Genomic DNA, 21,145 nt, shown 5'->3' with positions numbered 1-21,145 from the left:
AGTTCACACAGAAAAAGCAGGAGGAGCACTTAAAGCATTCAACAGTGTTCATTCACATGCAGCTTTATCAAAAGACTGTACAACATCTTACAATAGGAACTTTGGGTGGCTTTTTTTTTTTTTTTTTTTAGGACTAAGAAAAGGCATCATATACTGCATTTCCCTTTCGGTAGTATCACTGTCAATCTAGTTTGCAAACAGTTAGATCTATACAAGAAAGCTGGCCAGAGCAAATGTGCCTTCTCTTCACCTGCTGCTCCCTTCAGTGCAATAAAGAATGCTTCAGTCTGTCAGTACTTACATTCCTAGTACCAGTAGGGAGCATTTTATGTCAGCCCCTGCACAAAAATTCCTTAGTTGCATCCTTCTTGTAACCTCCACTTTCACCAGCTGTTTTCCAGGACAGTCTGAACTACAACAGGTCAGGGCATCAGGACTCTGCTCACCACTACAGAAACCAAGAGTTGTAAAAACATCAAGGAACCTGTACGCTTTAGCTGCTTCTCCCACTCTGTTTATTAGACACAGATAGTGGAAATACGTAACATCATCTTTCTGTTATCACGTTGGCTAGATAGCACAGGAAACAAGTCAAAGCAGCAGGGAAGGACAGATTTTGGCATCTCCAGAATACCCACAGATAGCTGAGATGAAGAGACGATACAGCACAGCAAACAGGCATGTAATTGCAGTGCACCACATTATCTGAATTGATGCTGAGCAGTTATTACTGGTGCTATTTTCCATTTAGAAAACTGCCATAGTCTAATTATAAAATCTGTCTTGTTTCAATTACAAAGCAATTGTGAAAGCATAAAGGTTCTGCCCTACCATTAAAGTAGCCATTTTCTAAGGCTTTTGTTTTCAACTTTTTTCTTCCCTGGGCAAAATGTCCCAAGCAAGGCAAAACACAAACAGAAATCACTACGCTTCAAAACACATCAATCCCTCTGCTCTTAGGATTTTCTCTGCATTTGAACCTCCAGCAGCAAGCAGCATTTATGCTTAGAATGTCCAGTATGGTGTTTAGGAATTAAATAATACCAGGCAGAAGTTGTATTTTAGTGACAGTGATTATTTTTGTCAGAAATTTATTCTAATGCGGATACACTGGACAAGGCTGTTGTCACTGGGTACCAGTACTGCTGCACACGTCTTCTTTTCCAACTACAATGGAAGACAATATCTTCCATAAATGAGTCTGAAGAGTCATATGAAGCTCCAGAAGTTGTATGTATGTGAGAAAGAGTTGGGCTTGACTCACAGCATTGCTTTCACATCAGTACCCAGTTTAGTCCTACCTATGCTAATCAGAAGTTGATTTGTATCTGTCTCTAGATTTGAACATCCCCAATTGCAGTGCTTTTGTAACAACTCCATCATATATTATTTCTCCACTTTTTAAAGTCCAATATATTAGGTTCATTGAATGTATTGATAGAATAAATCATTCATTAAATCAATATTCCTTCTCCCACAGCCAAGTATGCTAGGGGAAACTGGTTTCATATTAAGATCCTTGTTATAAATACTTTATAAGTATTAATAAATCTTTAAAATACAATTTCATGATTAATCAGTTTGTAGAGATTTTAAAGTACAGAAAGTCAACAGCTTTTCATAAATTTGTTCTGCTATACCTGGAAATCATACATTATGTAGTGCCCAGGTTTGAAATATCTATTTTTTGTGCATGTCATTGGCAAATCATTTAGAAATGAAACATCAATATAATATTAAAAAGAGAACCTATTCTACTCTAGTAAAGATCCTTCACCACATTTTCATTACATTGATATCAAAGTCCAACCATTTCATGCCTCATATTACAGACTCACTGTATAGCTGATGTTGGATAGGACCTCTGGAGGCTATTTGCTCCAAACCCTATGCTCAAGCAAAACCACTGAAAGCAATATGCCCAGCACCATGTCCAGGCAGATTTTGAAGAGCTCCAAGGAGAAATACTCCACAATCTCTTTGGCAACCTGTGCCAGTGTTTGGCCACCCTCATAGTGAAAAAGCGTATCTTGATGTTCAGAGGAAACTCCTGTGTTTGTTTGTGCCCAGTGTCTGTATTCTTCTACTGCCAGTTCACTCTTTCCCCTTAAAGAACACTATTTTAGTTTTTGATGAGAATTTATTCACTTCTGCTCCTGCAAAACTTGAAGATCACTTATGAGATATTTGTACTGTTTCCTGCTTGGTCAGTTCCTTTCCATTTTTCCCTTTGTATAAATTTGTATCAGAGTAAAAGCCCTGTCCTTTAACAACACAATCTGTTGCCTCATAACACTATTCTCAAACATTATATGAACCCTGGCAGTACATGTGCAGACACAGCTCCCACTGGGAAACTAATGTCCACATACAAGTTAAAACAGCTGGCTATTCTAAATTTTTAATGATAACTGTGATAAATTTACTCTCATTAGCTGCCTCATCACAAAAAGATAGGTAATACTGATATTTTGATAAAGGATTTTGGTCAAGCTCCATCTCTGTTAGTTAAACACTCATACATTGCAAGAATAGGTTATAAAAAGAATATTACATATAATGGCTATTTGAGAAGCAATTATAGTACAGTGCAACAGCCAATTTCTAAAAACTGAAAAACAAAGAACATATTACATGAAGAGCGAACTGGATAGTGGAGAAAAACTAGAAATTAGCAGAAAGCCAGCCTCCAATTGAAGTACTATTTAATAGTGATAAAAAAAAATGAAGAGATTCAGAAAGAAGTTGAGCAGAGCTCTTATCATGTTTGGGGTAAAGGAGGTTAATAAGACCCTTAAGGTCCACCTTCTGATCCAAGCAAGTTGTTTTTATCTCTGTGCAATATATCAGTTAGGTGATTAACACTGAAGTATTGTGCTTTTTTTTTTTTTTTAAAGACATAGAAGATAATAAAATCATAGCAATCTCTGAAAGTCATTCATAAATTAAAGAGCTCATAGCAAAAGACCTATAGTATATATTTTGTCTGCTATATTCTTGCTGCCTCTCACAGAAAATAGTTGACCACAAAATCAAGCTTGAGGCTCAGACTTTTGTCTGTGAAGAGTGTTAACATTCAAGAGTAATCTAGAGGAGTCAGGCTATATTTCAGAAGTCATTCTGACAACAACTAGAGACTACTTGGAGGATACACTATTACAAAGCTCTTCAAGTCAATTTAATTTGTGATGACTTTTGGACCAATATACTCAAGATGTTTGAATAAATAATCTAGCAGTCTCTTCTCACCTTGAATACATTCTTCCTTACAGCAAGAAGAATGGTTTCAAAGATGAAAGTACCAATGGACAAGATTGACACAAAGCATATTTCACTTGTAAAAAGATACACACCTCATCTCTAATTCCTCACACCTGCAATAAATCTTGATCTGGTAGAAGAAAAGCTGCACGCCCACAACTTCTAGTGAGCAGAAGTATAGAAAAGGAAGAAAATGTTTTGATTTCCCTCTTATGCAAGAGTGGATGGAGAAAGTCACACAAAGCAGTAAGCATCTCTTCATAAATGGAGGAGAGCATTTGGGCTCAAGTCATAAAAACACCTTTTGGTGGAGGCTCCCCACTCCTGGAGCTCCATGTGGTGAGACACTGAATGGCCCTCACAGCTCTGAAAGATGTATGGTGTGCCGCACTGTACGTTAAGGACTAAGCTAGAATGCTCTGATTTTCAGAAATTCTTGGAATAGAGTTGAAGACACAGCCATGGATACTATTAGAGCTTTTTTATGCCTGAGTTTTCTTACCATTTAGAGCATAGTAATGTGAACTGAAAACACCACACTATGTTGAAGAGAATGTTTCCCTGGCACTTATAATTACAGAATACAAGCAAATAATTTATCAAATAATAAGGCAGTAAATCAAAGACATTTTTTAGATTGAAGCAACACCTAAGACAAGCACTTAGCTCAGTGCTCACATAATGAACCACAGTTTAGTTTGCAACGATGTCAGGTTTTTCTCTCAGATCTTCAAATGCTTCTGACAAGTCAGAAGCAATGATGGTTCACTAAGAGAGTAATTGTTCACTTACTCTACATTGATCTTTTCCTTTAGTTGCCACAAGTGTTACTGCTTTCTTTATAAAAGCATTTCTAAACTTTAAATATACACCTAACAAAAAAGTACCATAGGGGCTAGACCGATGTTCTCATTCCCTAAAGCAATAGGATACTTGCAATTACCTACCCTCACAAAACTTTGCTATAATGCTACCTGTAAGGTAGGACACTCAGTTAAAAATATTATAAAAATACAGAAGTAGAGCAAAGAAAGAAGTATTTGCTTCATGAGGCTGTGCATGTACATGAACACACAAGTAAAATACACACAGGTCACACATGTATGCTCTGAAGGAGCAGAGAACTACAAAATAAGTTCCATGTCTGTCTGCCACATACAGTTATTCAGAGATGGTTCAAAACATCCATGACTGAACACGACTGGGGCTACCAGATCTTCTTGGCTGCAACATACTGAAGTGTAAAAGCAACTTAGAAACAATATTTGTTCTTAAAAAACTTCCTGTATTCATAGTTCATTTTTTTCTTTCCTGCTTTAATTTTCCTCAGTTTTCTATCTCTTAGACAAAAAATAATAATAATAATAATAAAAATATTTCTTAAATGCCTTTATTAATAATTCCTAACCCTTTCCTTGATGTGTAGAAAATAAAAAAATAATATAGATGTCAAAGAAGAAATGGAAATATCAAAAAATATCAAAATATATCAAAATAAGAAATTTATATTGGAAATCAAATGAAAAAAAATTATGTTTTTGAAGTATTGTAGTATTATGAAGTATTTATGTTCTTGCTTAGCTGCTTTATATGTCTGGAGATTATTGTCTCTAATTATTCCTAAGGCTGTCCTCTAAAATTTTGTTTAATCATTTGCTGATTTCAATCCTTCAAAAAAGTCTTTTAGTGAATGCTTTAATGCTCCTCAGCCTTTGTGAGTATTTACGGGTTGGAATGCAGGTGGATGTCAGCTCCATGTTTACATAAGTCTTTGTAAAAATTAATTGGAACAATAAGCCAACCGTGGAAGCCAATTTAACCTAAAACAGTAGTAGGATCTTACTTTCCTTTGCATATCTCATTCACACAGCAGGAAAACTATATCAATATTCATGTTAAAACACTAAAAGATTGAGATTCTTTAGGGAGTCACAGGTTCACTCTTGGACAAATCAGTTTAACATGAAGAAGTCAACACTGTCACTACAATTTGCATAACAGCAACACTTTGAACACCCTACAGAGATTACGCTGTGCTTGTAACTTTGTGCAAAGGCATTATCTCTCAAGGTCTTGAGGATCAGCGTTTTCTCCTTAATATTTTTATTAGCAAAATAGTTTAGGAGTGTCATGAAAGTCAGTCACAGTAACTGAAGTGCCTTTATCCAGATGGATGCACAATTGTTTTTGGAAAGCCATCCTTCCCTTGCTCTAGGGCTTTGCTCTATGTCTTCAACTGTTGCATTCATCATCTGCTCTGTCAGAAGTCTACCACGTATGGTGAGGATCACAGAATAAAATTCATAATCTCTTTCATCAAGCCAAAAGCTATCACTGATACAAAGGCTAAACAGAGTTTCCATGACAAGCTGCAGATCTGGAAAGCATAGAATCACCGATTCATAAATCAGTTCATCAAAGTTAGGTAGGTTTTAGCAGGAAAACACTGGAGTCTTAGCAGTGAGTCATCCTTCTAAACATTGTCTGGACTTCATACTCTTTTCCTTTGGGTAATATTCATGTAAATTGAGTATTTGGGAAGTTTATGAGAAAGTGTGATGCACTGGATATGTTACTGATGATGCATAGTTTTAAAGGATGATATGTAACAATAATGAACTATATAAATCACGATATAAACCACGTATCGATATAAGTACGCAAACATCTCCTATTCTTTTTAAGAAAGCTAGGAGTCATGAGAATCTTTGTCACTGAAGGACTCTTGATCATGTTGTAAAACATTTTACTCATGGTCTTCACAACCACTCTGGCCAAAAACTAGTCCAGTATCTTATCAGCATTCTGACAGAGCACTAAACTTGATGCCTAAAGAGCATAATAACAGGACAATGATATTGCTACAATTCTCTTCAGATTAATTTCTCCAACTCGCACAGTCTGTAGCTTGAATATTTACTGTGACAGAGGTGTTCTTTATACATTCAGCTACAACTACTGGCTTTTTGCTCAGTAGACTTCTCCAGTCTCCCAGTTAAGCTGCACACTGGATATAGAATTATCTCCTTTCACTTCAAATCCAGTAACATCTAGTTTATTTGTTGACTCTAATTCCTGTCTTGGAGAAGACAGTGAACAACTGAATCCTCTTCATCCTCTCCATGCCATTCACTATGGAAAGCAAAATCACAGCCCACACTGGAAAAAGGCCAGGAATCAAATAGATAAAATGATCTATGTCTGCTCTCTTGACAAGCATGTTGAGGAACATGACATGTACCTTTCCAGATCATTTCTTGAATCTAATTTGTCTAAAGAACAGTTGTACTGGAGTCATATACCCAAGTATCTCTATCAGCATCAAGTCAGTGTAGCTACAATAGGATGCTTTGGGTAAAGTACAAAAATATAGTAAGCATGTTCCACTTCTATATACGTTTAGCTTCTAGCACTCTTTACTGCCATGATTTCTTACAGCTGGGATCCACTTTCCTGAATGTTAAGTGTATATGACTGTGTAATTCACTACATATACTTTTTAAAATGGGAAAAGAGAAACTGATATCTTCAGGATGGAATCCAGCAGGCCTCCCTTAAATGTTCACATTATAATGGAATGAACTGCACTTTAGTGACTGTACCAACTAGATCTCAACTGACTATAAGGCATGCATAAGCCGCACAGCACAGGATGGCCTAATTCCAGAATTCCAAAAGATTGTACCACCCTAAGGCTTCAGAATTGTTGAGGCCAGATGGTGGACTTAGAATGGAAACAAAATCAGATTAAAGTTTAGCAGAGTTCTGCACAAAGTTGCCATATTCTCAATTTTAGAGTTGGAGTTGAAAAGGATGAGGAAAGGGCTTAAGAGAGTGACAGTTAAGTCCTCTTGTTCGAGTATGGGAAAACATGCAAAAGGAACGGGATACAACAGAAAGAGACAGAGTGCAGTCCATGGATCAATAATTTTACACTCCCTAAGGTTTGGTCAGAGATCAGAGGAAGCATAAGCCTTGAAAACACAGCTTACATTACCCTATGATTTTAAGTAAGTCTTCTTTGTTTCCCAGTTTTGTTTTTGACATAAAAAGGATGCAATTTTTGCTCCCTGTAGCAGAGTCAACTAGAATGCTCATGTCTAGCACTTAACCAGGCATAACAACATAAAGGTATTAATCTGAAATTCTTTAACCACTCCAGTGATGTAAGATATGCAAGATTAAATGAGTTAATCACATTACAGTGAGTCTTTACATTTGACAATTGTAACTGTGTTACATATCAACTACTGTGAATATTTCATTAAATAAAGGACCTATTACCATGCCTATCCAGTCTCTTTCCAAGCTACATGCTAATGTTCTCATAGGTTTTATGAAATGTCATCTGTTAAATAATGTCCTGATCTGCAGTGTTTGATTGCAAGATATTTACCACAGAGATGTCAGTTTTGGTTGAGAACACAAAAATAAGCACACCAGAGTGAAAGAGGATATGGTGACAAGACAGTCCCAGAAACTTTTAAAGTTTCTGATAAGGACAATGAATTCTCCCAAGAACTCTCCTATAGCTTTCTAAAATATGTATTTCAGAAAATGCCAGGCTGCAAACTCTTTGTGAATAATACATTACTCCTGTAATGTATTATTATTCCCGAAGTTTTCTGTCTATTTAAGAGCAGTAGCATCCATAAGACAGTTCTGCAGCTATAAACTCTTTAGATTAAGCAATCTGATACAGCCTCACTGTATTTCCTTCCATCAGTCTGATGAGAATTATCCACCAATGGTTTTCCAATGACTCTAACAGGAACTTCAAATCCTCAGCTGAGCATCAGAATTATGCAGATAGCCTGTCCAGAGCTCTCTCTCCCAAACGATCATGAAACAGCAAAACTCCAGCATATAAACTCTTCTCAAAACTTATGCCAAGAAAAGGAAAATTGAGTGTAAGTATTTCTAACATCAGGAAAAAACTGCTGCCACAATAATTGAGATGATGTAAATATATTCATTACTGTAGATCCAGAAGTGCTTCATGTACTGTGGATTACTATGGTCAGTTTTTGGCACAAAGGAGAGATAAGTATGCACTGCAGATGAGAGCAAAACCAGTACCCCTGAAGGCAAAGCTCTTCAGTGCTTTTCCTACACTATACAGTAAGCCCTGCATAAGGTTAACTAGGAGACTGAAAGAGTTGGACAGACGTAGGCCTTTATGTCATATCCTGTCACTTATCACCTGACAAGAGACCAGTATCCACCTCACTGCGGTCTCGCATCAGGGAGCTGTAGAGAGAGACGAGGCCTCCCCTCAGCTTTCTCTTCTTCAGACTGAACAGCCCCCACTCTCTTTCTACTGCCTGTTTTCAAAACCCCCTACCAGCTTAATTGCTCTTCTCTGAACACATTCCATCAGCTCAAATCCTTCTCATAGTGAGGGGCTCAAAACTGAAAGCAGCACTCAAGGTGTGGTCCCACTAGTGCTGAGTACAGGGAGAAAAATCCTTTCCCTGATCCCGCTGGCCACACTATTTCTAATACAAGCCATGGGCCCTCTTGGCCACCTGGGCACACTGCTGGCTCACAACAACTTGTCAACCAGCATCCCCAGAGCCCTTCTTGCAGACAGCTTTCCAACCACTCTCCCCAAAGCCTGTACCACTGCATATGATTGTTGTGACCCAAGTGTAGCACCTGGCACTTAGCAGTGTTGAATGCCATGCAAAAGAATGCACCCAATTGTTCCAGCCCAACCGGGTCCCCCTCCAGAGCCTTCCTACCTTCAAGCAGATCAACGCATTCACCCAACAAGGTCGCTGTAAAATTATCGAGAGTACACTTGATCCTCTTGTCAAGAACACTGCACTGATAAAAGTATTAAATAAATTTGGCTCCAGTACTGAAACCTGGGGAGCATCATCGGTGACCAACCACGAGCTAGATTTAACTCCATTCACAGTGACCCCTTCAGCCTGGCCATCCAGCCAGTTTTTTTACCCAGTGAACAGAAAATCCATCCAAGCCATAAGCAGGCAGTTTCTTGAGGAGAACACTATGGAAAACAGTATCAAATGTCTTGCTAAAGTCCACGTTAACAACATCTACAGACTTTCCGTCATCCACTACACTACTTACGTTCCCACAGAAGGAGATACGGTTAGTCAGAACATGCCATGATGTGTGGGTCCGATTATCTGGTTGCCCTTGATGTGCTGTTGGCACTCAAGGTGATCTGTTCCATTACCATGATGGATTGCCTTCGCCAATCTCCACTCATCTGGGACCTTCCCAGTTAACTGCTGGTAAATGTGGTTGGCAATCACTTCTGACTACATTTGCTCATAGTCGCTTTGCATATAGGCATAAAATATCAATTTTGAATTTTCAGAATCATAACTAAAAAGGGAACAATCCATATGAATTGACAGTATCAAAGGAGAGTCTCAAGCTAATTCACACAGAATGAGACACTAATAAGAAAAAATCGTACAGAATCTGATCAGGAGAACATAGTAATGTTATTCAGAGTGAGCCTCATTTCAAGTTGTTTGCATTCAAAGAATAAGTCCCACTCTTAAAGTATAAGCCACCATGGACAGGGCTCTCTGGTAATCCTGTATTTTATTTATTGATATTTAAACATTTTTAAAATATCATGAAGCAGTAACAACAATTTGTAAAAGAAGAGATGATAATCTGACTTTTTTTTTCCCCTTGAGTTTCTGCAAGATTTCTCCAAGAGTTTTAATAATCACTATAGGAAGCCATCAAATTATAACCAGAAAATAAACCTAAACCCCTTGAGTAATCAGAAACCCCTTGAGTAATCAGAAACAATTTCACTGAAATACTTGTTTCTTGAAGAACCTTAGTGTTTATGTCTTCACATAAAGAAACAAACACAAAAATCCCTGCAGGAAGGTAATTTTGAATGCCATTGTATACTTTTGCTAAATAATTCCTTTTTCTGTTTCATTCTTTTTTCACTTTTTTCATCCATCTAAAGCTAGCTTTGTACAGCTGATAAGAATTCTTAAGCAACAACAGGCACACAGACTTTGTAAACCAGAGTTTTATTCAAGCCATGCACATTTCTGGTTGTAGAATACGAAAGCAGGATATGTAGCCAGGTGAAAAGTTAAGGAAGAAAATAATGAAAAAAAGAGCAAGCAAGAAATTAATCACACATGTTTAGGGCCCACATTTTACTCAATACATAGTTAAAATTTGCCTAAAAGACCTTTCTTTCATCAGTGATGCTCTCAAATGAGTTGCCTCATTGAAAGGCTTCAGCCATAGTCTGATCTGCCATGGAATTACTCTTCCAATTCTTGTATTTTCAGCAGTTTTTGGATGTCCATAAATGTGGTGCAGATCTGTTCCTTAATACAAAATTCTCATCATTCTCTCAAAAAATGAATCTTAATTGCTTATCTGAGTCCAGCTTTGATTTCTTAGTGAACATAAAATTCAACTGAACAAGTCTACTGCTACTATTGGAAACTTGCCAGGAAAGGTGGAAAACTTCAGCCAAAAGCAGAAAAATTCTGAGGTATTCTGTTCTCCACACAGGACACTTTGAAAGAAGAGAGAGTAGGGCTTGTTGTCAACTTTCTTCTGTTCCTTTTTTCACACCCTGAATGAACTGTTTCACCAAACCATGAGTGTGCTCAGGGAGCATAAAGAAGGAAAGTTTTTGGGGTTTGCTGTGTCACAGCCAAGCTGATGAAAGAGCCAGAAGACAGAGTGGAGTTTCAGAGGCTGCTTCTACTATATTTCAAAGTACTACACCTTCAGGAATACGAATCTCTCTACAGAACAAGACAAGAAAATATTAGAATCAATTATCCATTTCCATTTCTCCACGTAGGGAAGTAGTGGCCTTTGATGTGGGGAATATTTTACAGTCAAAGCAAGACACTCAAACCAAAGCAGAAGAATCAACAGGATCATCAGGTCCAGAACGTTTCTATATTGCTTGTGTTAACAGAGGACAGTGCTATCTACACATAGAAAGAGATTGCTCAAGGAGATCTGCAAGATGTGTTCTCAAAAAGACTAATCATCTATCAGTGGAAATAGAAGAGGCGTCAGGGAAAGGCTGCCTAAGTGGTATACAAGAACCCAAGCAACATGGCTGCAGAGTAAGGCAGTATGCCACTGGACAGTGCTCAGTGCTACTGCTTTGATAATTGGATGATATCTGAATAACATGAGAAGACTCCAAAGCTGCTGCCTTTAAACAAGGAGGAAGTAAGACTGATTCTTGTCATTGTTATCCTCCCATGGAAGCAGCTGAGATGCAAGACAAGCATAACAAACTACACTCTCATTACATTTCAAACTCTTATAATTCCTGCTGACTCTTCTCTTTTAGCACTTCGATTTCATCCACTTCTTAGTGTCCCAGCCAGTTGAGAAGAATATTTAATTGAGAGAAGAACTGAAAAATCTCTTCATGCTTCAACAAACACTAATACTACTGATAACCTTACATAGCAAGAACTTCTGTTGCATTCATTATTTGTACAAAAGGAGAGCATAGTTCAAGCATACAATTTATTTGGAGAGCACATTTATTAAGTTGCAATTAATTCTTTTAAAGGAATACGACACCAGGAAACACACTGACAGGAGGCAGATGATCTTCATCCTGTATTCACATTTAAAAAAAAAAAAAAGTGTGATACAGTTTGGATGCTAGTCACCTGAGCAATGCAAATATGAGATCCTGTGAAGACAAGGCTAATTTTAAGGCTTTTTTGACTGACATACTATATGGCATTAACCTCAGATCACAGAGACAGAACTCACAAAGACACGTGAAATTTCAGCCATAGGTAGATTCACCAGGTCAGGTAACAAACATCAGTGTTTCCAGTTTTGTGTACCTGTGACAACAGTGAAGCTAGCATGCATTTCCACTGTGAACCTCCGAGCATGTAGGCTCCACAGGCACTGAGGAAGCTGCTCCAGCATTCAACCAAAATGTAAAAGCAAAACAGATTCTCACTGGAAAACACAAGAGCTTGCCTCCATCTTTTCTTCTCCAATAAGGTGCTAATATACCTTTATAAGATTTCCCTGAGCCTTCTCTTCTCCAGGCTAAACAGTCCTACCTCTCAGACTCTCCTTGTATGACTTTCATTTTCATGGCCTTTCACTTACTTTAACATATCTATTTGTCTCCTCTACAATGAAGCCCAGAACTGGGCGCTACGCTCCAGATGTGGCCTCACCAGTGCTGAGTGTAAGAGAAGGATCACCTCTCTCAACTTGCTGGCCACTCTTCTAATACAGCCCAGGATGTTAGGATTGTAACTGCAGGGCTGCATTTCTGGCTTGTTGCCCACCAGGACTACACAGGTTCTTTACACCATGACACACTTTCTTTTTCACATTCCACATTCTCATCTCAAAAGGCTGCAACCAATCAGTACCTTACCTGTTCACAACCTGCATTTTGATCAGAAATAGTAAGGCCTTCTATGTAGTTACATGGTTATATGTCTGCCTGGTAATCTTTACAGTGCAAGTTCCTGCATTAGGCTTAGTTTGGATGCTAATAAGTCAGCTAAAAGCCAAAAAAAAAAAAAAAAAAACCCAAGGATAATGTCTCTATAATACGATGGGGAGAGCATAGCAAGGTCAGGGGAAGAGGAACGTTCATCCAAATTTAGCTTATGTTTTAAAGGAAACTGAGTTCTTAAATGCTTCAGTGTTATTTCTGGATGATCCACTTAAGTGTATTTTAATACTCAGATTGCCATGCATGCCAATTATCACAACATCATCAGCAGAACCAGTTTTGTGTTTTTTTTTTTTTTTTCCCCCATTTCATTGGTAACATCTGAAGCTGAGAACCAGTACAAACAGAAAAAAAGATGGTATGACATATTTGGTAACAGATGTTTAATTAGAGAACAGAATTAAGAATACAGATGTCTAGCAATGAAGATATTTACTTTCGAAAGTAAATATTGTGTCAGAGTCCTTGTGTTTGACATGTTCATGCATAGAAAGCATGTGTTATACAAAGGAAGATCTGCTCTGTATTTTTGGCCTTTCCATATAGAAAGCTGAAATACAGCTATAACCAGCCTCAGCTCCCATTGCTGAATCTTGGAGCAAGTCTAGGTATATATTCAGAGTCCCAGAAATGCAACATCTTGTGAACTTTCTAATCAAAGCAGTCACCAGCAATCTACTTTCTCTCACAATAGCTTGTTTACTTCCCTGCCTTCAAAATCACAGTAATTCCAGAAAATCAATTTCATACAACAAAACCATTTCAGTGTTACAGATTATTTTAAAGACACAGGACTTTGATTCCTAAGTGCTCTCAAAACTGACCCACGTGTTTCTTTGCTAAGTCCACAGTGAACAAATCTGCTTCTAATTGCCCAAAATTAAGAGTCTCTTGTGTACACAATTAAGATAGATATGAAATAAAAGAACTGGATTGTTAGACTGATAGACCTGAAACTGCCCTAGCCCTATATGCACTTCTGAAATATAGGTTGATAGTTACCTAGTTGATAGATAGTTAAATCAGTGCTCAATGATCCACATTTATCCAAATTCCAATTTTAAAATCCAGTTTCCCAAAAGAATCCCTGTGTTCATGCACTCTCCATCACAGCCGTTGGTGGTCTCTCAAAAGACTGACGTTGCTCCTTTATCCTCAGAAAGATCATTGTTTGTGTCTCTGTCTTCTCCCATACCAGGTCTCTATATATCTCTATAAAAGCTCCCTTACTTTCTGTCTCTCCTCTTGCAGAGATTCTGTTGAATTCCATTTACTGCACCCCAGCCTTCCCTCATTCACCCAGTCACACCCATTAGTCTTTCTGAACAACCTCTTAATTCTTTCCCACTCCCGTGATTTTGCTCCTTCTCATCAAAACCACACATTATGCCTCAAACAGATTAGCTGTTCTTTATTTCCTCACCATGTCTACGGATAGGAAAGAAACCCATACAAGGCCTCTCTTTCTCATGTCCATTGGGAGACTCTATGAGCACGCCATACCTGGCCTTATCAAAGATTTCCTGTTATACATTTGGTTCTCTTTCCACAACTCCATAAGTCCTTGCGTCTTGCTTAGTAAATCACTCACCAAGAGCAGCTTTGAAGCTGCTAAAGAAAAAAAAAAAAAAAAACATAGGACACCCTTCAGTCCTTCTCTGTCTCTTCTTTTTCTCCCTTTTGTGTAAACACGCCAATCTCTGAAAATTTGCATTAGAGTAGTTAATATAGACATCATCTTAGAGACTGTGATGAACAGTAGAATTTCCTCAAACAATCTCAGTTTTACTAGCAAAATATTCAGCAAACAATTGAGATTTTGCTATATTCATATCGTGGCCACTATCAGTAACAGCCCTTTGCCAGTAGAGAATAACTGTGCTCCCACTATGGATACAATTAGGCTAACACTAAGCATCTTTGTAAACCTCTCAGGGCAGTTTTTGGTACAAAGCAGTTGACCTTCTGGGCATGTACTTTGTATGGCATTTGACCATTTTCTTTATCAGTTAATTGTGCTTGAGCTTAGTGTCACGAAAAACAGCAGATTCAGCATCTTTGAAATATCTATGCATCTCTTTCAGCACTCTAAGAGTAGAGGTTACTCCAGACTCAGAAACAAGATTTTACTACTGTTGTTATTTTGTTGGCCATGGGTTATGGTCAGGGAAGCAAAGCTGAATGCATAAGTGCCAATGCTACATGAGACAAAGCTTTGAAAGACAGAGAGACAGGCAAGTCCAGCATGGACAAAAAAATACTTAAAAGAAAACCATTCCCATTTCAAATTTACCAGCACTGAGACATGAAAAAAATCACGAGAGTGGTGCACTGTATGTTTATATTATTATTTGCTGTGAGTTATATAAATAACTGCTGTTATTTAGCACGGACTCATCCTCCTTATCTTGCACGAATGATCAGCTTTAGCATTTGAGGAAAAGAAAGAAATTCAATATAGTGCAATCTCCTTTAAGTATAAGTGTTATTACCTTTCATGAAAGCAGGTTTGAGTATCTCTCATCATTTATTCCTCTGGATGCCTCAATCACTGCTATAGACAGCCTCAGAAATGCTCCTCGTGGGAAATCTTCACATCTGAGGAGAAAAACAACAACAAATATAGTGTTTGAAAGAAGTTGTTGGATACAGTGTTATCAATAACCTGTCACCAAAGACAATTAGCACAGACAAATAAAAGCTAGGTCAGATTCAGAGTAGTAAGAATTGAACAAGTGGAAGTGTTTATACTTCTTCCTTAGCATCATTCCTCCTTCAGATTCATCATAGATTTTTTTTTTTTTGTCCTTTCAGTATAAGAGAACATCCTATTTTGTTTCAGTTTTTTTTTTTTTTTTTTTTTTTTAAAAAAGAAAGAAAACCAAAACAGAGAGAGAATAACACAGCTATTCCGCAAGGGTGAAAAGCCAGGAGTCAAAGATGATTACAGCATGGTTTGACCATGGCAGATAGCATGGTGGTGATAACGGGGCTCATTAAAAGTTCCAGTTAAAGAAAAGTAATGAATCAAGTCCAGCATCTTACCTAGTAGCCTGTGAAAGAGCAGCAGAAGATGAAGCCAGAGATAGATTGGAAAAAATACGTGATATAAGTCTAATAGCCTTCCAAGAGGCAGCACCAGGAACAAGCCACCAAAAACATTGGCCCATGGTCCCCCAGGTCACAAGGCCAGAGAGAATCACACATAGATACATATCCCTGTGACATAACTCAGACTAGGAGTGAATACCCAAACTTAAACCTAAATGGAGACACGGTCAGAAGGCATGGGTGGAGGCCCCAGGTGAGGCTGCTCAGGGTCGTTAGCAGCTATTAGAGCTCTGATGACCCAGCCATAATCAATGGCTCAACGCTAGGTTGCCAGCTGGCAACAAACAGCATATTGCTAGTATTAATATTCACTATTTTTATCAGTGTAAATGATAGCACAATATGCACCCTCAGCAAACCTGTTCAGACCAATTGAGGTATAGTAGCCTCTCAGAGCACAGATATTACTCCAGTCTAAGGCTCTATCTACTTACACAGTGCTAGAGCTGGAGCACACACTTCATCCATCCTTGGAGTTGAGCTGCCTGCTCAGAAGGCCAGTTTGCTGACAAAAGAGAGCTATTTGAGAAGCCTTGGGTGGCCTTGGAGCTCAATTACAAGGAGTTTCAGCAGAGGTTAATTACCAAGAACTCTTCTCAGAAGCCTCAGCAGGGGTCCCTTCCTGTCACTGAGAGGGAGCTGGGGTTCTTGCACTCGGCCCTGACAGAGCTGTGCCTCAGCTGTGACACAACCATGCCTGTGCATGGCCTTATACCTTGCTTATCTAAACCCTGACCTGTGCATTGGCTTCCTAGCTTCATCTTGGAGCTGCCTCATCACTATGGGCTTTTCAGGCAATGTCAGTGCTGCTGGCTTACTTTGTGTACTGCTTTCTGACCTCCCTGGTTCACTGTGCTCTGGCTCTGCCTCCAGCCAGTGAGGCTTCTGCCTCCCTTGCTATTTGCTCCTATTTGTCATGGAGCAGTGTCAAGCCATGCTCCTGCACGAACACAGAGTTGCTTGTGGGCAGGAAACTCAATCTACCATGCTGTGTCTTGGGAGCAGAGGACAGCTCAGTTCTCAGCTGTTGCAAGGAGTCTACCAAAAAATGCCACAGACACTGTGCTGTAGGACCAGGAGAGTTCTGGGCTGGAAACTCTCACAGATCATACCTAAATTTCAGTTCATGCTTGCCACCTTCTGGATTCAAATAAGCCCTGTGTGAGATAAGACCCATGTGAGCACCATAACTCCTTCCCTTTTTGCACTTTGACTTACAAAGGCAGGCACACAAAAGGGAGCCATGTGACACACTGCACCATGTCTCTCATCTGTGTGACAAGAACAGCACCCCGGTAAACACCATGGCATTTACCTGTGTCACAGCTGAGGTGTGAGCACAGAGGCTGTGCACTGTGAAAGCTCAAGGCTAATTCAGCTAATAAAATTCCCAAAGATCTGACAAGGGGAAAGGTACCAGATGTAGTTAAAGCTCAGATGAATGCCAGACAAGTGAGGTAGGGATGTAGGAAGCTCTCCAAGGCTGCATGAGGTGATATTAATTGGGAAAGGAAATAGAGCTCTCTTGCCCCATCTGAAATACCTGTTCAGGAGAGTAAGATAGGAGCTAATGGCTGCGCTGTATGCAGAACGAGCAAACTTGAACTTCTACTACAAGTAAGAGTCTGATGCAATATAAAAGGTCATCTTGTACAATCCCAACAAAGGGCACTCCAGTTTATTTCTGTTGCACCAGTTCTCTTAGAAAAGTAATGTACTTGTGACTTCCCATGCTTGCTGTACTTGAAGCATCTTCAGCTTTGTAATCATAAATCAATCTTTGTAAAACTTAATCAACTTATTCTTTGGATTAAGCACACTCTTTCAAACTAATTGGGTAGAACAACAAATGCTTGTGGAATCTGAATGCCTTGAGGGACTCAAAAGGAATATCAAATCGGTTTGGACAGACTATTAAAATGAAGTAATATGGAAGTGAACTGGAGATTTAAAAGCCTCTGGCATGACTTTTGGAGCATATTAACGCTACAAGCAGCATTGCTCTTATGCAAGAAGGCTCAGTTTACCTTTCCCTCGCTCCTTTGCTTGCTGCCAAACTACACTGTATCAAGCAAAGGAAGCCAGTATCTCATACAGACATCAAAAGCAGAAGATCTCTGATGATTTTATACCCCAGATTTAAGACCTCATGCCTGGTTGTAGTTGTGGAAGTTAATCAGACAGAACACTGAATCAAAGTGCGGCCAATGCTGACATCCATTCTCTGGCAGCTTTCTGGCCAGAACAGGAGATATCTTTCGGTAAGCAAAGATAAGGCAGTTCCATTCCAGAAAGAACAATGGGCTACTAGTGTATCATGGCACAGCACAAAGCAGTCCTATCTAAGGCACCTCATTCTGCCCCAGTAATGTTTAGAGATTACAGACATGTCACTGAGGGATTGGCTTTCACTGAGAAGGAGATAAGTAAAGTACAGAACTGCTCTGCAGACTCATTTCAGTTTGATTTTTTTTTGCTCTTTCTATCTGAATCATTGTTTGGCTCGGCCTTTACTGGGCACTTGGGAATTCACACCAAAAAAAGGACATATGCACGCAAATTCCTTTGCCTCTGGGGTTTAGTCTGTCCACTGGATAGAATATCATGCCCTGTAATTTGGTTGGCAGATTGACAGAATTTAGATCTGTAGCTTTACAGATCCTGAATCCAATATACGCCAATGGGAGTATGAGAAAGATGGTGAATATTCTCATAACCCATTCCAAGACATTCAAGGACAGAACTGGATTTCCAAACTTCATTAGTTACAAACATTTGCGAAGCTTTTTTTTCAGTAGGAAAAGACCATGACTAAAGTAGTCAACATAAGCAGTTCCTGGAATTCCTGATCTTCCCCCTGCAAACCAGAATATCTTTGTTTCACACAACATTTTCACACACCACCTTATTTTTTAAGAGTTACAAGCAAATGTAGCTTATTTGTCCACTGCAGCGAACTACTTAAAAGGGGTTTCTGAAAGTAATCCCCTTTTAAAATATGTTTTTCAACTCATCGTAGAAATTACATGGCTGTCTCAGCTAGAAGTAGAATGATGTTAATGGTAGCAGTTAATATTTAGCAAGCATCATAATATCACTGCGCGTTGCTGTGTAAGATTATGTCAAAGAAAGTGAAAAGAACAGCATTTATGGAGTGTCTGAGTTTCAGAGGACATATCAGAACAGTGAGAGATTTCAGTTTAGATAACTAGTCCCAAGTGTTGCTAACGTAGACTTTTGGCTGAAAGAGATACAAATACTCTACAAGCAAGCTGTTGCACAACTTGTGTTGCTTGGAGATAGATAGGACAGCAAAACAGCTAAAAGTTAGGAGGGGATTTTCAGGTTTTACACAAGCTCAAACAAGGTGTTTGAGCTTGTGAGTGTTCTGCTCAAATACAGAGCACAAACAAGCCAGACATAACATTCATTTTCCCCTGACAACCAATTACAGTTCTTGGTAAATAGTAAGGGAAATCTATAACTATGGTCTGCCTAAAAGAGCATGAGAGACCATGATGTAAGGTAGATGACAGTGGAGCTAATAAGGTACATGAGATCATAAATATATGGATTGTCTACAACAGAAAAATGCATGCAAAGTGATCTGTGGTTTTCTTAAAAAATGGTAGAGACTAAATATCAGAGGGGTAGAGTCAGAAAAGTATGTTCACTAATGGGAACATCTGGATCAACTTAAAGCAGCTTAAAATATTCATACGAATCAAAAGAGCTAAAGAAGGGAAATTGTTCATCAGTTTATATGTAGGCAAACAATTTCATATGACTGAGATAGATATGAAAGAAAGCCACATCAACACAGTAGTGGGACACTTCAAGTCAAGCACTTAAAGCAGAGACTGGATTCTCTGTCAAGGCAAACCATTAGGAAAGCTTTTGGTTGCTGGGGAGAATGCCTCAGTAAAACACACATGAATTATTCAGTCATGTTCTTATATTGTTAATGCTGTGAAAATAAATACAGACAAAAATATGAAATCATAATATTCTTGTTACTTCAAGCCATTTTAAGTACTGCAGTGATCAATTACTTCTGAAGAAAAAGTAACGACTGAAAAAAAAGCAGTACAAAGCAAGACACTCAATGGTCTTATGGTCAGTGATATGAGGTACTGCAGGCAAGATGTAGCATCAAATTTGCCCACTGAGCCACAGCACATTTTTGGCTGGTCACATCATCATATTCCTAATTGCCTTCAGCCCTTGTCTAGAACAACCATTTACTGTAAATCTTCAGAGAAGCTGTTATTCCTGTAAAGGTGTTGACTTGGAAAGTAATCCAGCCCAAAAGATACGTACGTGCCTTAGAAGAACTGGGAAGGAAGTTTTCTGGGAAGGAAGTTTTCTGGGAAGGACACAAATCACAGATAGCTTTTTACAGTAACATGTATAGCTGATAGAAACAAAACCAGTCCAAACACCAGAACTGCTGGGCAGTGCAATCTCCTGTGTGCCTAGCAAAGGCTTGGTAGAATTCCTGCTGAGAATCTTTATTTGAGGGAAATTATTGGCATCAATGACTACTACACCCTTTATAAATTTCCATTCACATTCTCCATGTCTAAATACAGCAGAAAAAGGTAGTTTGATGAGTTTTATGGAGCAGAGATAAAATGCAGAAGTTGTGGTCGAACTTTGACAAAAAAGGGAGTGAAATCAGAACACTCATGTTTTTGACAATCTCCCCCTAGTCAAGTACAAGTATTTCCCAATTGTGCAATTATTTATATAAGAAAGCCAGTAAGTATAGTTTTCTTCAAAAAGAAAAAACAATCTCCCAAGTGTCCTCTGTGGCATTTATGGCAATTTAAGTACAACTCAGCATCCATTGCAGCAGGTCTGGAGTGTTCTCTTGCATGCCAGTTCACTCCCAAATTGCCCTTGGCTACATGAGTAGGATGGGCCACAGTGTCTGTGGTCACACACAGAAGACCTCGAGTGGCATGACCACTTCATTCACTTCTGCAGCTCAGACTAGTGACACAGACTTCTTGTAATTCCATGTTGCTGCTATATCTGTTTAAGTCAATATTACAACAATATTAGTCTAGGAGAGCAGCAAGATTCTCTGTGCTGCTCATAACTACACTGGATGTAAATGCATCTCCTGCTCAGTAGGCAAACCTAAAAAAGCATGCACACACACAAGAAAATCTAGTTAGATACCTGAAGACTCTTCAGGATAGTATAGGGAAGACAGCCTTAACACATAGAAATTCTAACAATTTTAGCAATGTATTTTAGAACTACAAGAGTATT

The sequence above is a fragment of the Meleagris gallopavo genome, chromosome 6 (assembly GCF_905368555.1).
Source record: "Meleagris gallopavo chromosome 6, MGAL_WU_HG_1.1, whole genome shotgun sequence".
NCBI classification, from domain to species: Eukaryota; Metazoa; Chordata; class Aves; order Galliformes; family Phasianidae; genus Meleagris; species Meleagris gallopavo.
Note: the sequence above shows the minus strand (reverse complement) of the source record.